The sequence below is a fragment of the Coregonus lavaretus genome (genome assembly GCF_964263955.1).
Source record: "Coregonus lavaretus genome assembly, chromosome: 39".
In the NCBI taxonomy this organism is placed as follows: Eukaryota; Metazoa; Chordata; class Actinopteri; order Salmoniformes; family Salmonidae; genus Coregonus; species Coregonus lavaretus.
Window position 1 is genome coordinate 17,185,514 of NC_140026.1, and position 21,668 is coordinate 17,207,181.

At 42.7% G+C, this 21,668-nt stretch overlaps 1 protein-coding gene across 1 annotated transcript in view; it reads left to right on the top strand.

The window, feature by feature from the left end:
* Positions 1-21,668, top strand: part of LOC311113246 (receptor-type tyrosine-protein phosphatase delta-like) — a 609,241-nt gene that overhangs the window by 137,002 nt on the left and 450,571 nt on the right. The gene's annotated exons all lie outside the window — the stretch shown is intronic.

The following is a 21,668-nucleotide window of genomic DNA, read 5'->3' on the forward strand; positions in this document are numbered from 1 at the left end:
GAATTTCAGTCAGCCTAGAAATGTTAGCGTTATCAAAGGAAAAGTGCATAGACTGCAGCTCTGCACTGCAGAAGTGCTGAAGCTATCTAATACTTAGCTAGCTGTGAGGAGGCATCCGTAAGGCACAGACTATGGCCTACGTCAAGGTTCTCCAACTCTGGTCCTGGAGAGCTGCTTCGCGCCAGCCCTTCAGTATAACACCTTCTGCTCCTACCTCAACTAATCATAGTCCAAATTGAAGAATATGATTACTTTGAATCAGGTGTCTTAGTGAATGGCTTAAATAAAAGCCTGTAGCTTTACAGGACCGGAGTTGAAGAACCCTTCCCTCAGGAACTTATTTTCCCATCTCCCTTCCCTCCTCTACTTCAACTAAATTGAAATGGATTGACAGAGGTACTCCTCTTAAGGGGCTAGATCAGTAGGTTGAATTTCCGTCCATTGATTTGATTACATGTCATTAGCCTGTACTCCATCAGCTCGCCCTGCAGATCAGCTAGCTCTTTAGGAATGTGGACGTTGAAGTGTGAGTATGGATTTAGAGAGATAACCTTTAACCCAGACTACCAACACTGCTGCTTCTCGCCTTACCTCAGCCCACCTCAGAGTGGAGATAGCATCGCTTCCCTCATCATCACCTTGGTCGATGAGATCGTCAGGATACCTGGTCATGAAATGGGCACTTCCCTCTCTCTATCATTCCCCTTCCTCCCCCTTTTCCTAGTGGTTCACTTCAGCTAGCCAGACTCCGTGCCCCCTCCCCATATACCGTCCCTCACTGAAGGATATGAAGTTTTAGTGCCGGCCCGGGCCTTCCTCTCACTGGGGAAATATAAGTTGGCCGTCTATTGCATTACAGTTTTCTAAAGCTGTGCATTAGGAGGTTATCAGGTTACCTGAGGTAGAAGGATGAGGTGGGGGGTGGGGGGGGTAGCAATTTTCCCTGTGGTTTTAAGAGGCAGGAAATAGCTACCTCAAGAGTGCCTCGAAAAAGTGTTGGGGAGGGGGAACCGTGTAACAACCCTAGTATAACGGTACAAGGGAGAGAGTCAATCAGAGTGTAGTGAGTGACTTTTCATGGCTGCCCCTGACCACTCTATTCTCCAGGGAGCATGTTTTGTTTTCCATTAAGAATGGAGTTATTGTTTGTGGAGAGGCACGCGCGGTAGCAGCCCCCACCCCCTCGTTTGTGTGAGCTGTGTGTTTGTCAGTGTGGTGGTCGTGTATGATTGTGTAAGTGTGTAAGTGTGTATTCCTGTGTGTTCATGTCCCACTGTGTTTGTGATAATGTAGAATGATATATGGAGCGCTCTAATGGGGCGCTTCATGTTATTCACTTCTTGCAGAGGCCCTGGCCCAGAGATCCATTTGTTTGAATCAAGTAGCACTTTAATTGACTAGGCCTCCCATCTCGATAGAGAAAATCACAAAAAATGTCAGGCCTAACCATCTACCGGGCCACTGCCATGAGAGAAGCGATGGGGGAATAGGGTTGGACGGACATGTATCTTTATTAAAGTGAAAGGCAAGCCATCGAGTCAGGCTGATTGATTTGCAGATCGCTTAGTATTTGCCTGAAACACTATTTATCCATAATGTGGAATTACTATACATGATCTCTATTGAGCGTTCTATTCATTTGACGTCTTTATGACGTGTTTTAGCAACGCATGGGGAGACATGAAATGAATGGTTGAAGTGAGTATGTTAATTTTCATATTAAGTGTCCCTGTGCCTCATAGAGTTTCTAAAGCTTTGTCTGTTATTGGGTCAAACATGCAGCATGTCAGCATTACATCACTTTTAAATACATAGAGCTAGCTACAGAAATGTTATAGCAATGGCTTATTCTTTATGTGTAAATATTTACTGACAACATATACAAAAACAACAGGCGGAAAAACCACAAATCTCGCTGGGCTACTTACACATTTTATGGATGGGTCCGATACAAGACTTAACATGAATTTCAACAGAATGGATGAGTCTATGTAGAAGGACTGACAACTGTGAGCAGGGACTGTTCTCATAAGACCCATAATGGAGGCCTAAAATGTTGTATTAAGGGCTGTTTTGAACAGGAACAGAGCACAGAGAAGTAGAAACGGCTACGTCTCTTAAGAACAATATGGCTGCCGAAATGGCACATGGTCCGGTCACCCCCATGCCACTCATTCCTCTTTGTAATGGACTCAGTAGGAAAACGTCCACAAATCATCTCTATGACTCACTCATAGTGTGCAGTGTTGATCATTCTACTCCCCATGGTCTTCCTTTCAGTGACTTACTTTCACATTTTGGAGCTCTTGAGATGTCAAAAACAAGTGTTTACAGCAAATATGAAAAATGAATTGTTATAGATTTGTTATATCCACTGGATGGGCTGTGATTTGGTCCAACCCACACATAATATCCCAAAATCAATAAGGTGTGTGTGTGTGTGTGTGTGTGTGTGTGTGTGTGTGTGTGTGTGTGTGTGTGTGTGTGTGTGTGTGTGTGTGTGTGTGTGTGTGTGTGTGTGTGTGTTAGAGCTGGGATGATAAAACAAAAATTCTCGACACCGACCATACCGATCACTTATCGCAGGCATTTTGCTGATATCTATCATTACAATAAGTAGCCTATACTAGAGAAATTAAGTTTGAAATGAAATATGTTTGCTAATATGGGTGATTGTTAATGGGACAATTGATGGTTACAACCATCAAACTAGTAACAGTAGTTTAAAGGATAATAAGAAAAATGGTTGTGCACATCAATGTTATAAACATATCGTTCTATTTATCTTTATTGCATCAATTTATCATGATAGGGATTTTTGTCCATATTACCCAGCCCTAGTGTGTGTGTGTGTGTGTGTGTGTGTGACTGCACGCTTAGGCTAATTGAAATGTATGAGAGCCCTAGTTGATGATCTGTGCAGGCAGAGCGCGAGAGTGATTGCAAACATATGGAAGGGTTCCTTAAACAACTGAAACATCTGCACAATGCTGCTCTCTCTCTCTCTCTCTCGGTCTGCGGGTTACAATACGTTTAATAATGTTTTAGTGCTCAAACAGAATTATTCCATCCATGTCAATGCACACACAAGAGAATATTTTGCCGCGCACATATTGAAAGGCAGCTAGCTGTGTGAAAAATAGCTTGTCAAGGAAGGAGAGGGAAAAGAGGTGTGTTGGCACAACATCAAGCATTTAAAAACATATGGCAGACTGGCAGACTGGCAGCTCAAGCAAACGGAGAGCAGCATTCAGTGTGTGCATACGAGATTGTCTGTATATAGACATAATATGACATTTGAAAAGTCTTTATTATTTTGGAACTTGTGAAAGTGGAATATTGTTTATTTCACTTTTGTTTATCCATTTCACTTGCTTTGGCAATGTAAACATATGTTTTCCATGCCAATAAAGCCCCTTTGAATTGACAGAGATGGACAGAGAAAGAGAGAGCTTGATAGAGAGTGAAAAAAGGAGCAAGCGAGGGAGGGAAAGAGAGAGAGCTGAAGGGAGGAAAGAGAGAGGGAGGGAGGGAGGGAGGGAGGGAGGGAGAGAAGGAGAGAGAAAACTCATAGTACGGCAGGTGCTGTTCTAACTTATATTTGGGTATTTTGGGATATTTTAGGCAGGGATGAACTCAGGGCCCTATCTAAATTATTAAGGACCTCGGGCATGTCTGGAATTGTATGTGGTTGTGTGTGAATGTGTGTCGGGAAGAGTGTACCTGTGTCTGTGTGCATGTGTGTGGGTGTGGGAGTGCTAATATATCACGGGGGTTGGTGTACGGTTTACTGTATTCATATACAATGAACGATATGAGCTCGATGTTCTGGGGAACTGCTCTCCCTATCTCTGTCTCCCTCCCTCGCTCTCCCTGCCTCTCTCCCTCCCTCCCTAATCACTCCATACCTCTCTCTCTCTCTCTCTCGCTCCATAGTGACAGGTAGACACAGTTGCTCGCTCAACTCAAATTGGTCAATTTAATTGGTGATCTCTGTTGGGTAAGTGTGTAGGTAAGTGTACTATTTAGAAAAATGCTGGCTGTAGCGGCTACACAGTCTATTGTTGGCATACTAACTCTCTCCCTAAGGTATAGTGTAGCTTAATTCATATTCTCCTCGTGTGGGCTGCACACCCTTGGCATAATCCAGTAGTTGGAGTCATCATTAGAGACAGGGAAGTATGAATTGGGCTACTCAAGTACACCTTCTGATTTAGTTAGTGTCTGTTGACGTGGGACACGGGGTACACCATAGTCCAGATTGGGTGGCGTAATGGGACGCTGTCACTTTTTGATGGCTAACTCACTATCCTCTGTGTTACATGCGGTACTGGGGAACTAGCTTGACCTGACATAAATACCTGAATAAGGAAATAAGAGGTTCTGGAACAGTACTGTTCATTGTTTGCAGTTCAATCATTTGACATCACATAATTTAAATGACAAGGTCTTGGTATAATAGGAAAAATAAAACAAGCCTTAACAACAGTATGACTGAACTACCGCTGTCACACTCCGTCAAACTCCATACTGTTCAAAGTTTCATCTTGTCACCTCAGTATCCCCTTGTTAGACGGTTTAGGCTCATATTGTGATAACAATGCTGTTAACTTACAAGCATGGCAGGAGGCAACGAAAGTTACTGCTTCTGCTCACAAACACCCGAAGGTCTTGGCAAGGACAAGACTGTCTGTGTAAATAATTTGTCTCTTTATTCAGTTTCCAAAATATATTTTGAGACCGTAAATATGAGTGTGTATTTTCTTAACAAAGCGACGTGTCTGTTGATCTGCAAATGCACTCAAATGCAGTCAAATTCTGGTCAAAGTTTATCACTGTCACCTGAAGGATAAGCTATTCTGTCAGGAAGGCTGAGCCTGTTGTTAGGCCTACTGCTGCTAGGTAGCTCTCTCTGCTCTCTCCCTCCCCTCTGTCTGTCCTTGATTGCAGGAGTGAAGTCTGGTGTGCGGGAGTCAGGGTTCCAGCTGCAGCTCATTCACCATAATCACCTCAGCCTTTAAGACCCGGTCAAACTTACCACTCATCGTCAGATCATAGTCAAGACGACCATATATTTGGAACCTGACTCCTGCCTCCGCTTCACTCCTGCCACCACCATCCTGCTATCCACTACCGGACCTCTCTTTTGGACTCACCACGGACACTAGGACATTACGGTACCACACCTGCCCTGATCTGGATCTGTTACCCTCCCTGTTACCTGGACTTGCTCTTCCCCTATATTTGGAAACCTGGACTTTGAACATTGTAAATAAACCTGTTAAAACTTCTCTGGCTTGGTGTACTTGTCTGCATTTGGGTTCTTATCCAGTTAAATCATAACACCTGTATGTAGTATGGGCTATATTATGTATGTTTGACATTGAAAAGATTAAACCATTGACTTTCCAAAAGGAAAGATGGTTTGGGAATAAGTTTTGCTCTCTGTTTAGTTTCCATCACAAATGTTCTACTGCACCAGAAACTCGGTAGACACAAAACATCCCTCACGTCATTAAACAATGATAAAGCTTTTGAATAAATTATTACAGAATCTTCATTTCGTCAAGCATGTCCTGCGAGTGAGTTGCTTGCCTGTACCCAGACAAGACTTTTCCGCCATTTTGATGGACGTCCTCATGGAATGTTGTGGGAGTCAACACACAGAACACATCGATAACGTGTTACTGCAGAACACCTTCAATATATTAATCAACTGTAATCAATATATTGATGCAGACAACCTCCACTGCTTCTGTAGTCGCAGTAAGGTCAGTGTGTGTGTGTGTGTGTGTGAATAGTGTTTGTGTATGTGCCTATGTCTGTCTGCGTGTGTGTGTGTGTGCGTGTGCGTGCACACCCGCGACTTGTGATTGAGCCTGTGTGTTTGCGGACATGTGATCCATTTGTTTAAATACATTTGACATGTTCATTAAACCGCTAAGCCACACACCCTCACATTTTCCCCTCTCGGAAAGCATATTTTTGCGGCGCGCAGAGGCTGTAATTACCGTACTCCACAAATGAGGGGGATGGCACCGATAGAGCTGCTGCATGGCTGCCTGCCAGCCTCTCCCTCCTCTCTCTCCTCCCTCTCCTTTCTCCTCACAATGACATCACAGCAATCAGGAACCATGGGCCCCGCTATTCAATCAAAACACAGAACCCAAAATAAGATGTTTTGGATGAGAGAAAGGTTTAAAAACATTCAAATTATGTTTGTTTCATTTATTTGTATTTTTTTCATTAGTTCAATGTTTGAATTTTAATGTCTTCTTTTTTTCTCTCTTACACAGTACAGTAACTGGTTTTGCATGAATATGTAGCAAGACACCGGAGGAACACTGAAATAATACATAATAGCTCATATTTGACTCAAAGGCAGACATGAATGTACAATACCCTTTATGTAGTGTTGACAATCTGCAATAGACAAATCAACCCACCATGTACCATGTTATTCCCCATCTTTGTGCTTCTGGAGAAAATCATCTTTATGTCTGTTTTCATTTCTGTTCGTTGGTGAGGAGGATTTAGAGACTGGCTGCCCATCCGGCCGTTCTCCTGGCGAGGCTAGCACTGCCAAGTTGACGCTGTGCCCGGCTGTTGGGCTGATATCCGTGGTCATCTTCCTGCGCCAGCACCATGATTACCACGATCTGGGTCAGCAAGAGTATTACACAACCACCTGCAGAGAGAGGAACACCTGGACACTTAGGCCCTGCCCAATACACAATAATAGGCTTTACGGCCTACACACTATAGTCATATAGCTTGTGCAAGTGATTATGCATTGTGTAGACAACTAAAGGAAGTTATAGGCAATACTGTAAAATAACAGGCTTTTCTCACTATCCAGCCATAATGCATGGATAGATTATGCATAGTTTAGGGGGACATTACGTTCTCTATAGGCAAGACTGTAACATTAGATTCATCGAATTGGTTCATGGAATTGACGTTCTGTACAGAGTACATTGTTATGTGTGGCGGAGGTGAGTTGGACCGATGCTCTTGTGATGAGGTAGCCCTGTGATGAGGTAGCCTAATGGTTAAGATGTTGGTTTCCTGTGCGTGAGATCAGGGTTCAGATCCCACCTGTGACACATAGGCCTGGTGTAATTACTAGGGAATGAGATGTACTGGAATAGCTGAACAGTATGTGCTTGGTTATTGCATTAACCTTGTAAAGGTAAATCTGAAAATCAAACATGATTAACAACTGGCCCAGGATATTACCTAAGCAGTTCATGTACAATGTCCTTGCTAAATACAAATGCATATAGACATGCACAGTATGTAACATGCAGCAGTAATTACTCATGAGATTCGGCCTGCTTTCTGGAACATTCAATCATTAATAATGTATGCTGGTTGAGTATGTAACAGACGCTCAATGCGTTATTTAGGAGTATTACCATCCTATCCATTTCACAATTAATATTGCAATTATCTAACCCAACCTACTTAGGAAAATGTACTCTCACCTGCAGAGTCGTTCCCTGGGTATGTTTTCATCTGGATGTTGGGTTGCACTTTTCCAGTATATTTTGACAATGATGCCACGCTGTCAAAACCACCCACGCCCACTGTTTGGGTTGTTGTCATCTTTCAACCAGCAACTGTCTCAAGCCCTGGAAAACCAGTCGAGTAGACTCTGTAACCAATCAATGTCTTTAATTAAACAATTAACTCCTGAGGTGTAACTGAGTCCCGGCAGAGAACAATGCCTGGAGGACTACAATTGTTTACCTTAATGCTGAAAAGGAATCAGTATTTCACTGCGCGATGTGTAATTTCATTCGGTTGGGTGTGCACGGCATGTGAAATATTCTATCTTGGCAAATTTGATGGGAGAATATTGTATTATTGTTATGTTGTCTCTTGGTCTTCAGACATTCATGTTTTCCTATTCAGACGAGTAGAAATGAAAGCAAAATCACTGACCTAAACTAATTCATGGTATGTACCACCAAAATATGACCAAATTAGCTCAGCGAGAATTGCTGATGGGATCAATAAATTCAACACCCTCATGTTTTGAAATCCTTTCTCCCCCTCCCATTCAATGCACTCTGTAAGCCAACCGTGGTCTTTTCTTGAACTGTCATATCTACGGCTCCAATAACGTTGCAATTACTGAGCAAGCATATATTCAAAAAACACCTCCACTCCACAACTTAATATTCAATATCACCCATTAAACATCTTCCCTGACTCCAGTCCAGACCCACAGTGAAAAAGAAAACCCTGTCTTACTTAATATCATCTATCATGCATGTTTAAGCAGGCATTAGTTAAAACCCAGAGGAGGACCCTGGCTCACAGGCTCAGAGATGACACGGGAGCACAGCACCACACCACACAGAGGGGAGAGGAGAGCTACACACTCACACACACACATACAGATTCATTTTCTCTCTCTCTCTCTCTCTCTCTCTCTCTCTCTCTCTCTCTCTCTCTCTCTCTCTCTCTCTCTCTCTCTCTCTCTCTCTCTCTCTCTCTCTCTCTCTCTCTCACACACACACACATACATATATATACACACACACACACACACACACACACACACACACACACACACACACACACAGATGCTCACTTACAGTGCCTTGCAAAAGTATTCATCCCCCTTGGCATTTTTCCTATTTTGTTGCATTACAACCTGTAATTTAAATGGATTTTTATTTGGATTTCATGCAATGGACATACACAAAATAGTCCAAATTGGTGAAGTGAAATGAAAAAATTCTACAAAATAAATAATGGAAAAGTGATGCGTGCATATGTATTCACCCCCTTTGCTATGAAGCCCCTAAATAAACCTGTGTGCAATATAAGTGTCACATGATCTGTCACATGATCTCAGTATATATACAGCTGTTCTGAAAGGCCCCAGAGTCTGCAACACCACTAAGCAAGGGGCACCACCAAGCTAGCGGCACCATGAAGACCAAGGAACTCTCCAAACAAGTCAGGGACGAAGTTGTGGAGAAGTACAGATCAAGGTTGGGTTATAAAAAAATATCAGAAACTTTGAACATCCCACGGAGCACCATTAAATCCATTATAAAAAAATTGAAAGAATATGGCACCACAACAAACCTGCCAAGAGAGGGCCGCCCACCAAAACTCACGGACCAGGCAAGGAGGGCATTAATCAGAGAGGGAACAAGGAGACCAAAGATAACCCTGAAGGAGCTGTAAAGCTCTACAGCAGAGATTGGAGTATCTGTCCATAGGACCACTTTAAGCCGTACAATCCACAGACCTGGGCTTTATGGAAGAGTGGCCAGAAAAAAGCCATTGCTTAAAGAAAAAATAAGCAAACACGTTTGGTGTTCGCCAAAAGCCATGTGGGAGACTCCCCAAACATATGGAATAAGGTACTCTGGTCAGATGAGACTAAAATTGAGCTTTTTGGCCATGAAGGAAAACGCTATGTCTGGCGCAAACCCGACACCTCTCAGCACCCCGGGGATGTTTTTCATCGGCAGGGACTGGGAAACTGGTCAGAATTGAAGGAATGGTGGATGGCGCTAAATACAGGGAAATTCTTGAGGGAAACCTGTTTCAGTCTTCCAGAGATTTGAGACTGGGACGGAGGTTCACCTTCCAGCAGGACAATGACCCAAAGCATACTGTTAAAGCAACACTCGAGTGGTTTAAGGGAAAACATTTAAATGTCTTGGAATGGCCTAGTCAAAGCCCAGACCTCAATCCAATTGAGAATCTGTGGTATGACTTAAAGATTGCTGTACACCAGCGGAACCCATCCAACTTGAAGGAGCTGGAGCAGTTTTTCCTTGAAGAATGGGCAAAAATCCCAGTGGCTAGATGTGCCAAGCTTATAGAGACATACCCCAAGATACTTGCAGCTGTAATTGCTGCAAAAGGTGGCTCTACAAAATATTGACTTTAGAGGGTGAATAGTTATGCAAGTTTTCTGTTTTTTTGTCTTATTTCTTGTTTGTTTCACAACAAAAAATATTTTGCGTCTTCAAAGTGGTAGGCATGTTGTGTAAATCAAATGATACAACCCCCCCCCCCAAAATCAATTTTAATTCCAGGTTGTAAGGCAACAAAATAGGAAAAATGCCAAGGGGGTGAATACTTTTGCAAGCCACTGTAAAGCTGGAATCCTTAATTGAAAAACTGCCACATCCGTTTGCCATATTACAACAACAAAGAGATTACTGCAAACAACAAACACTGTTTTTTCCCCTCTGACATCATTGCAAGTGTGATAGAAGAGCACAATACTGGATGTATTGCAAAAAATAATAATGAGCATGCTGCAAGATGCTCCTCAGCTCGGCAACAAAAACAATAACTGTGGTGTGGCAGCCAGTGGCGCTGTTTCCCCCTGCTTAGGATTTCATCTTTAAGACACATGCCATTGCAGAAACGTGGACACATTACTCTCTCTCTCTCTCTTTCACTCTCTCTCACACACACACACACACACAGCAGTGAGCGCCGAGAATCATCTTCTGTCATTGGGACAAATGGAGAGGAACAGATGGCATCACTATGATTGAAACCACCTACAAAGGTTTCCACAACTTCTCTCTCCCTCCCTCCCTCTCTCTTTATCTCTTTCTCTCCCCCCTTCCTCTCCCTCCTGTGTGCCAGAGTTCTTCAATGCCATCCAGTCTAAGGGCTCCTGCCAAAGAGGTACATCCCCCTGGAAGGCCCACAGCGCTATGGGAAGTCAGGCAGGGGGGAGGGAAATAGGGAGGGAGAGGGGTGGAGCTCTCCAATGTGGCTGTCACCAGCACATATCTCAGGAAGCATCTTGTGCTCTCGACTGCATTATCATGCCCTCCCACCACACACACACAGGCACATGCAGGCAAGCAAACACACACATACACACAATCCACACAGGCAGGCCCTCATAGGCCACACAACACAAACAGAAGGCACCTTGATAGTTTCCATGTCACACAAACACTGTACATGTACACTCTGTATGTACACTCATATGCATGGATACGTACATACAAACATGCAAACCTGAATACATACACACAAACACACTGAAACATTCAGGAGGCATCTTAAACTTGCGACACACACACGTCACACACTCAACACTCAAGCCCCAAACACATCCACTCCAGCACGACCTATTTCCCCTTCTCCTCCTCCTCTCTCTGCCTAGCGAGTCATGTTAATGAGATGGTTAACAGATCAAAAGGCACAGAAAGGAATTTTTAATTGCTGGAGAGGTGTTGATTAGTGCCAGGCAGAGAGGCGAGGCAAGGTGCAGTCAGCTTCCATTAAACCCTAGCTCTGGGGGCTCTGGTGTGTGTGTGTGTGTGTGTGTGTGTGTGTGTGTGTGTGTGTGTGTGTGTGTGTGTGTGTGTGTGTGTGTGTGTGTGTGTGTGTGTGTGAGAGAGAGAGAGTTTGGGTGTGAGTGTTAAATGCATGTGAGAAAGTGTGTGTGCATGTATAATGTGTGTTTTTTTGCATGTTTGTGTGTCTGCATCCTCGTGTGTGTCTTTCATCTGGGAGATCATTGTTAATGCATAAAAGGCTCTGCATGGTCAATCCGACAATGCGTCCTCAACAGAAGTCAGAACATTCATACTTCTTGCGCTTCGGCGAGCTGTCATATGCATCCAATAAATTGGTCTGCAGTGCACCACTCGGAGTGATTCAGGGCTAATCTCTATAGCCATCCAGCTAATTATAAGCAACTGGCTAAACGAAAAGACAATACCTTACCTTACCTTGATGTTGGAGTCCGTTTCCCGGTGCTTAACATAGTTGCTCAGCCAAGAGAGTATGAAGTAAAAAGGCTGCACCGTTTTCCCACCTGCATCTCCATCCCAAATCTCCCCATTGCCCTACATTTAGGCTGTTGTTTAAATGTGACCTATATCATACACTTTAGTTGAGGCACAATGGGAAAGTAATTCTACTTTGAAAGTTGATTAACTTGTAACCCCACTTTTGAGAAAATGGCCTTGAATGTTTTGGTACACCTACTGGAGAGCTCTTCTTTGTCTACACCCATTCAGCATCGTTCACACCCTCTTAAGCCTTAGCCCCACCCATCTATTTAAGGATTCACATGTGAGGCCATGTGCTAAACAGAGTGAGTAGTGGAGTAAAAACCCAAAGATTTCAAAACGAAAAGCGGTAAAAGTAGTAGCCTACAATAAGGAAAAACTCACTATCTAGTAAATAATAATAATAATAATAATAATAATAATAATAATAATAATAATAATAATAATAATAATAGTAATAATAATAATAATAAGGTAAAAATACATTTGCATAGTAGCAATTTCAAAAACAGAAAGTGTCCAGATAAAAATATTTTATAAATATTGTATAATTATTAGATGACACTTACCCAGACATTGTCTAAAATGATGAATCATGTAAAAGGAATGCTATAACCACCCCCGAGCCACATCTACCTAAGAGGATGGGTCACTATTGTCTAGACATGTACAGTGGCTTGCAAAAGTATTCACCCCCCTTGGCATTATTCCTATTTTGTTGCCTTACAACCTGGAATTAAAATTGATTTTTGGGAGGTTTGTATCATTTAATTTACACAACATGCTTACCACTTTGAAGATGCAAAATATTTTTTATTGTGAAACAAACAAGAAATAAGACAAAAAAACAGAAAACTTGCATAACTATTCACCCTCTAAAGTCAATACTTTGTAGAGCCACCTTTTGCAGCAATTACAGCTGCAAGTCTCTTTGGGTATGTCTCTATAAGCTTGGCACATCTAGCCACTGGGATTTTTGCCCATTCTTCAAGGCAAAACTGCTCCAGCTCCTTCAAGTTGGATGGGTTCCGCTGGTGTACAGCAATCTTTAAGTCATACCACAGATTCTCAATTGGATTGAGATCTGGGCTTTGACTAGGCCATTCCAATACATTTAAATGTTTCCCCTGAAACCACTTGAGTGTTGCTTTAGCAGTATGCTTAGGGTCATTGTCCTGCTGGAAGGTGAACCTCCGTCCCAGTCTCAAATCTCTGGAAGACTGAAACAGGCTTCCCTCAAGAATTTCCCTGTATTTAGTGCCATCCATCATTCCTTCAATTCTGACCAGTTTCCCAGTCCCTGCCGATTAAAAACATCCCCACAGCATGATGCTGCCACCACCATGCTTCACTGTGGGGATGGTGTTCTCGAGGGTGATGAGAGGTGTTGGGTTTGCGCCAGACATAGCGTTTTCCTTCATGGCCAAAAAGCTCAATTTTAGTCTCATCTGACCAGAGTACCTTCTTCCATATGTTTGGAGAGTCTCCCACATGCCTTTTGATATTTTTTTTCTTTAAGCAATGGCTTTTTTCTGCCAACTTCCGTAAAGCCCAGCTCTGTTGAGTGTACGGCTTAAAGTGGTCCTATGGACAGATACTCCAATCTCCGCTGTGGAGCTTTGCAGCGCCTTCAGGGTTATCTTTGGTCTCTTTGTTGCCTCTCTGATTAATGCCCTCCTTGCCTCGTCCGTGAGTTTTGGTGGGTGGCCTTCTCTTGGCAGGTTTGTTGTGGTGCCATATTCTTTCCATATTTTAATAATGGATTTAATGGTGCTCCGTGGGATGTTCAAAGTTTCAGATTTTTTTTATAACTCAACCCTGATCTGTACTTCTCCACAACTTTGTCCCTGTCCTGTTTGGAGAGCTCCTTGGTCTTCATGGTGCCGCTTGCTTGGTGGTGCCCCCTGCAGACTCTGGGGCCTTTCAGAACAGCTGTATATATACTGAGATCATGTGACAGATCATGTGATACTTAGATTGTACACAGGTGGACTTTATTTAACTAATTTTGTGACTTCTGAAGGTAATTGGTTGCACCTAATCTTATTTAGGGGCTTCATAGCAAAGGGGGTGAATACATATGCACGCAGCACTTTTCCGTTATTTACTTTTTAGAATAAAAAAATTAAAATCTATTTTATGTATGTCCATTACATGAAATCTCAAAAACAAAAACAAAACAAAAAAAATGACAGGTTGTAATGCAACAAAATAGGAGAAACGCCAAGGGGGAAGAATACTTTTGCAAGGCACTGTACACATGTTCTTGAAATACAATAGACTGCCATAATCACCCCCAGACACACTTGGCTAACTTGATGGGTCATGTAGCTAGTTAGGTAGCTAAACAATTAACCTGCATAATCCCAACTCATACTACTCCCAATACAAACTATTTGTCATAGCTGTAGTATGAATCAGCAGGTAGCTAATGCTAACCAACTAGGTTCAATATTAGCTAGATAGCTAACATTAGGCTATAACTAGAAATGCAAATTGATTTCTGATTCAAATAATATTAGTACACAGACCATACATGTAACATTAGTTAGCGAGCTAGCTAGATAGCGTTCTCTAGCTAGCTAACAGTACACCTTAACTTGAAATGAAAATACTTTTTGACAAATTAAAAACGTATGATATCTGAAAATGTAGCTAGATTTTTACCCATATACATGGATGAACGCTTCACGGTAGACTGGAACCATTTAACCCTGTTTTGTTTGTGATGAACGCTTCACGGTAGACTGGAACCATTTAACCCTGTTTTGTTTGTAGCTACATCTTGTTTTGCCAGCGTTGTGTCAAGTCACTCCGGTTCACACTGAACGTGGCATGTGCAGAAAGTAGCCCATCACAACTTTTTCCAACTGATCTGTCGATAGCGCCTGCTAAATTCAGGGCGTCAATGTTGTTGAGAAAAGTAGGATAACTGTTGTAGTTCTCGATGGCTAATGTTATATCTTTCAAAAAAGCCACGGTAGAAAGGATTATCAACACATACTGAGCACCTCACATTATAGACAGAAGCATGCTACATGACAGACCAATCCAAACTCATCTCCCGGCATGTCCAGCCCATCCATTATCTCAGCCAATCATGGCTAGCAGGAAGGTTCCTGTCTTTTTCCATAGCTAAACCAACTAGGCTCGTAATTTAACAATTGTATTCATATTTGTTATTAACGCACATGAAAGTTCACATGTTCTTCCACAAGGCATTTCTGCATCCCCCAAAATAATTTTGATACAAATAAATAAAAGATGTTCAGATGCCTCTCCTGTGAAGTAGTGACATGCGACATACGCCTAGCTTCCTAAAACGGGCCACATATGTTTATTTCACACTATGTTGAGGTACAAATCTGGGTATAATGCTTGTATGGATGTCAAAACCAATACATGTACATGTCTTCGTCATCAATCAATTGCATTACAGTTAAAAACTACTTTGACTTCCACCACCGATTTCTGTATCCTAGCTATGCTACCAGTTTATACGAATTGGAGTTAGCATTTAGCATTTTCTAAACCTGAAAAAGGACAACTTCTAAATGTTCTGCAGCGAAAACAGCCAAATATATCCTAATCGGATTTTAGTAATCACATTGTGGGCCTATTAAAATACATTAATCATGACAGATTTGACAAATATCCACTTTGTTAGATCAGATTTGTTGAAGCTGCGCCAATTCAGCATCCTTCACAGTCTGCATTCCATTGAGCTCTTTACCGCATCTATCACCAATACCTCCCCGATCTCTTTTCAGGTGTTCAAACTCCTTTTTGTGTCTTTGAAATCACTACACGAGGTATCATAAAGATGTTTTTTATTTGTGAACTTGTTCTGATAGCCTTTCATCAAAGTTCTCCATGTTTGATGTCAAGGAAGTTGTTATGGACATGAATTTGTGTTGATACAGGATGTACCACCCCCACCTACTATCAACCAGTAATGTAAATGTGGAGCTATGCGGAGCAAGCATAAATTGGCTTTCATACATCAGCCCATATTTCAAACCCTAACAGCATCAATGTCAATGCAGTAAGTTTATGAAGAGGAGATCAGGTGTAGGAGAAAGTGATTACAGGGCATAACCACTGGAGCTGATATTGCTTCTACTGAGGCATTACTGTAATGGAGATGACAATGGCTGACGAGTGCAGACAGTGGTAGCAAGTACAGTGCTGACACACTAGCAGTGATGCTAACTTGTAGCTAAATAAGTGCTAACACAATAGCAGCGACACTAACTAGTAGCAAGTACAATACTGACACACTAGCAGTGATGCTATCTAGTAGCTACTACAGTGCTAACACAATAGCACCGATGCTAACTAGTAGTGATACAAACTAGAGCTCTGCTACCCGAGGGCCAGGCAGGGCCTGTTTTTTCATCAATAACTAGGGTACGGTAGGGCTCGGGTATCACTTAATTGATCATTAACATTTTGAAGCTGAGCCATTTGCTTGTGCTCTGCTGCATAGTACATATTATGGTGTCATAAGTGCTTCAACCTTTGTCCGAGTCCACCGAAAATGATAATGTTCCTTACGTTTTGATGGAGTTTAGCGTGATGAAAAGTATCTAATTTACACCTAACTGCTCTCTGTCTCGTCATTGAGCAGAACAGCAAGCAGAGGCGTTGCTCTGGATTCTCACACAAGCAGAGCCATGCACAGAGTGCCTGCAGCAGCGTGAGCAGCACAGGGAGCGAGGGACAGACAGATGAGCTGCTAATCGATATTAACGGAGGAAGTTATTTCTGATTTCGGGTTCGGGTAGAGTAGGGCCTTAAATTTGGCAGAGGAAATCGGGCCTGGGTAGGGTAGGGCCTGAACGTCGTGGGCATGGGTAGGGCTTGGGGCTTAAAATGTATGCCTGTGCAGGGCGCTAATGCAAACTACAGTCAATTATAGTTAAATGTTAGACAGAAGCACAAGATAGTAGACATAAAGTAGACAGTGCACAACTGACAACTGCCTTTGTCCCAGCCCTGATCTAGGTTCAATATAGTTACACAAAGATCATCACTTAGACTCCTTGCATCAGCAATGTGGACGTATTTGCTCATTAAAGCTCTAATGAAGCAGTCTTTAGCATTAAAGTAATGCTACACTCTAAGATGCTACTTAACATTCCATCTGCAATCAGTATTTGGCACACACCTCAGCACCCAGTGATCTTTCCCTGACTCCCTGACTCTCATTTTGGGCCAACCTTTGGATAAGGTTGAAAAATAAATAAATATCACACAGAGCACCACATCAGTGGCCGTTCATCGTGTCTGTGTGTGTGTGTGTGTGTGTGTGTGTCTAAGGGATACTAGCCTGTCCCTGTGTGTGTGTGTGTGTGTGTGTGTGTGTGTGTTTAAGGGCTGCTCTGCCCATACCTCTGTTAGAATTTCCATCATCCGTTCTCAGAGCTGTTCCCCTGCCTCTCACACACACAGATGGCAGAGGGGTCGAAGCGCTTTAATGAATTTTCAAAGGGGCAGCAATGGCAATATTAAAAGGAGCGGCTAACCTTCAGCTCAGCTGACACTGGAGTCAGAGGCCCGTCAGAGCACATTCACACACACACACTTACCAAGAAAGACAGACTCTTTAACAGACAAAAAGGCAGACACACACACACACACATTTTGTCTGTTTGAAAAATTATGACAACAGAGAAAAACTATTTGCGTAAAAAACAACGGCAACAAAAAACGAACCCAGTGTTAATTATCCCTATTAGAGCAGAGGTGTGGACTCGAGTCACATGACTCGAGACGCGACTTGATAGAAAATAAAATAACTTGAAACTTGACTTGGACTTGGAGCCTCAAGACTCAAGACTCTACTTTGACTTGAGACTTGAGACTGATGACTGATGACTTCAGACTGATGTCAACAGGTTTTGTAAACGTTTTGTCACTCACTTTGTGGCACAGAGCATTGGCGCGCAAATGCGGGTGCAAAGGCGGGTGCACATATCCAGATTAGTGACCAGAAAGCTTACTTTGCAACGTCACCAGCAATGGGGCATCAAGCAACAATTACTAGCATAGGCCTACTGGTCTTTAGGTATGCCAAAATTGCTTAAAATTTATAATTTACTTATTAAGCTTGCGTTTGGAATTTGTTGTTAAAACATAATGAAAATGTGTTGTAGACAAAATAATGAAAAGTGGTGTCTGGTAGCCTCAATAAACAGACAAACATTTGTAGTTGAACAAGTCATTGCCTTGACATGATTTGAAAAAACTTTTGACTCGACTTGACTTGACCTGTTCTTACAATTCAGGACTTGGACTTGACTCGAGACTCGACCTGCTCTACTTGGGACTCGACTTGGACCATTAGAGTGACAGCCACTGAGTGCTCCGCTCCTGGGTCAAAGGTCATTTTTAATGATGAGTGCATATGGCCGCCACCTCACTGGCTAACGAGGGAGCACGGGGTGGTGTAATGCTTCTGTTCATCCATCTGCCCCATAGTAATGACTCCATCTGGCCTCGGCTGTGCCCCCACACAGGTAGCACAGGAAAACACAAATAAAAAGCAATATGCTTGTTTGAATCCTGCAATACATTGTTTGCTCGTTTTACCTAATTATCTATTGGTTGTGATGAAAAAGGCCTTTGAGTTGATAGGGTTTGGTGAAGTGCTTATACTGCTTATTACACGTTTATAGGGGTGTTATGACAGTCTGACTGAATGACAGGGTAATGTATTTCAATATCTTGGCTAACTTGGTGTGTGTGTCTTTTATGAATAGTCTCTGTATAGATTATGTAGTGTTTCCTCAACACTTCTAGAAGGCACTTTAGGGTCCTTAAGCATCTGGGCAAGGCGTTGATGGTGCCAACCGCCAACCCATCACACAGATGCCCGCGGAGATGCCCCATACTCAAACACATCTTCTGAAGGGGCAGGCCTGCCCGGCGCTGCCAGAGGCGTCTCTTTCTCTTATTTTAATTTTTCTTCCCTACCTTGAGCAAGAGGCTCTTTATTGTCCTCTGTATTCTGAACTCTGGGTCATATTTTACTGAGAAGCCAGAGGCCTCTGATATCTCCCTTCTGATCCCTCATCAAGCAAGAAAAAAAGAAAGCTGCATTTTTTAAAAAGCCCCTAAAGTGGTTCAGCATTTTATTGCCCTGTACAAGGGAATGGCTATAGAATGGCCCCTGGAAGACAAAGCAGACCATGAAAGGGTTTTTTCGACTTCGGCTTTCACGTTTGTGTTTGTTTATGCACCATCTGCTCCAGAGGATGTGGGAATAGATGTCTCAATCAACAGTATTTTTAATATTCAGGGGATTTGCAGTACTTCAACTCAATTTGAATAGATTACATACATTTAGATAATTATTGGGTTTGCTTTTGGGTGGGATTGTGACAATCAGATCAATTGACAATCATGTTCAGTTGATTGGGTGTAGCTTGACGTTTATTGTAACGCATGTATCCAGATATAGGCTGTTCAATGATTTTATAGAACAGTGTTGAACCTGTGCATCTGCAACCCCGAGACAGCTGCTGAGAGAACGCCACATCTGCTTCAGTGTCCATAAGTATGCATGGCTGATGTACTGTCATGCCTCAGTAGCCATTAAACTGGACCAAGCTGATCTGACAACAGCTGATAGAGTTTGAGTTATCTGCTCTTGTGCGTCATGCATTGAAAACTTCACTCTGAAGTCAAAAAGTTGACTAAATGTTCTCAAAAGAGCCAGATAACTTCCGCTTAAACTATTTTGGCTCCATCGTCGGTTTATGTAAACTTCTCGAAGCTCAAGTCTGTCTGAGCTCGGACCAGCTGTAGCTTCTAACACTTCCTTAACGTCCCTCATCAGAGAGTGTTTACATGGCGTCTGTGAAGGGTGCCCAGATAGTTGCAGTGGCAGCGATGAAAGGAAGGCAGCAGTACAGTAAACCGTTTCTGGCTCTCCTCCTCTCTCTACTCTATCTGATAGGCATTTTAACAGCAATCTGGAGCTACGCCAGCAAGCCATTTCAGGCCATTATGTAGCGCTGTAAAAACAGCTGCTCCCATTCCACTCTGTTGAATAGGTTAAATAGTGACACGGTGCAAACAGCGGCCTTTTCGGCATGGTGTAATTGAACAACATGAGGCGCCGGCGGTCGGTGTAGGAGTGGCTTGGCAAGGCTGTCCGTTGTGTTCATTGCGTTTCATTTCCAATAGCAACCACTCATGCCACAGCAGCCCACCCTCTTTTGGAGTGATGACGCGTGAGTGAGAGAGAATGGGCCCAGCAATTAAACCAAAAACTTGACCCACTGATGAACTGAAATAAATCAGTGGGTTTAAGAGGAGCTCACCGACAGAGAATAGGTGGAAACAAGTTGGCTATTGTCACTCTCACGTGGCTATTTAATGGACTCAAGTCCAGTGAGGTTAGCACAGATTTAAGTGGAAACACACCAATACATTATATCTCAGTCCTAAGGCCCAAACCCTGTCTGTGATGTGCTCAGTTACAAAACACTGTGTGTCTACTTGTAATACTCACCGCATTGTAGCTCAGTAGGGCCTCCTGTAGCTCAGTTGGTAGAGCATGGCGCTTGCAACACCAGGGTTGTGGGTTCAATTCCCACGGGGGGCCTGTATGAAAAATGTATGCACTCACTGTATGTAAGTCGCTCTGGGTAAGAGAATCTGCTAAATGACTAAAATGTAAATATAAAAAATTGACTGACACATACTTCTCTAAATCCCCTGTTGTCAAAAGAGAAAGGGAAAAAAGGATGTAGTTCTCAGATTGATCAAAAGTTTCCATATCTTATTGAGGTTCCACACAGCATAAGTAAGACTCCGAAAGCAGCTTATCTGCTTAAAACAGGGGGGGAAAGTATCTTCCTCTCTTTGTTTTTCTTTTTCACACTGTGGGTTTAGGAGACTCACAAGAGCCTCTGTTCATCCCCATGCATTCCTTTTCACCAATCCCCACTGGCCTAATCCACTTAGAGTTGGCCTGTGCTAGCTTTACTCGATTTGATTGGTGAGGCCATATATTTCTAATCAATGCATCTCAATTCATTGGAAGAACAAAACTCACTAATAAAACCCAAAACGTGTTTGATGGAGAAAAAGTGTTGATTTTTTTATTTGTTATAAATGGTTGAGAAACAGCCTTCTTTCCTGTCTGTGTAGTAATTGTACGTGACATTACTGCCCCAAAATATAGGTTGTAGTTGCGTATCCTGTGCTCTGTCATTCTCAAACTCTACAAAGTTAAGTTGTACAACATTTCAAAGGGCACTATTGATCTGTTATGTGCTGCACCAAACTCCCAATACAGCCTGTTATCTTTCCCCCATTGTCTCTGACTGTCTCTTTGGAGAAGTGTCTCTCTTTCTCTCCCAATGCAGACATCCATTATTAAAATCATTAAACCCCCCCCCCACCCCCATCATCCCACATGTCCAATTTTACCGCCGTGGTCTCTGAAGGTCTCCAGCCACGGTCTCTTGTTTAGCAACAACAGCAACAGACAGTGTGAGGATGTGTGTGAAGCAAACAGCATAGTAATGAATACCCAAGCACCATGAGTTTGAGTCCTAATTTCCCTCCTCAGCCTAAAAATAAGCCATTCCCCAGTGGCTAGGCCAACTTGGCATTGTAGTCACGTTCTCCCAGCACAGTTGATCCCAGGAGATTGTATACACCAAAATGCAAATAGATGCAGGGAGAGAAACATAATCTGTGATAAATCATATTACTTGAAAATGATGCTTAGCAATACAGTATGACTCTGTGAGCTCTCTAAGCAATGCTTACCCGCTTTTCGTGTGAGCTGAAGAAGTTGTCGGCTCCCTCTCTCTGTCTTTGTTTTATTGCAACATTTACAAGCAAAGC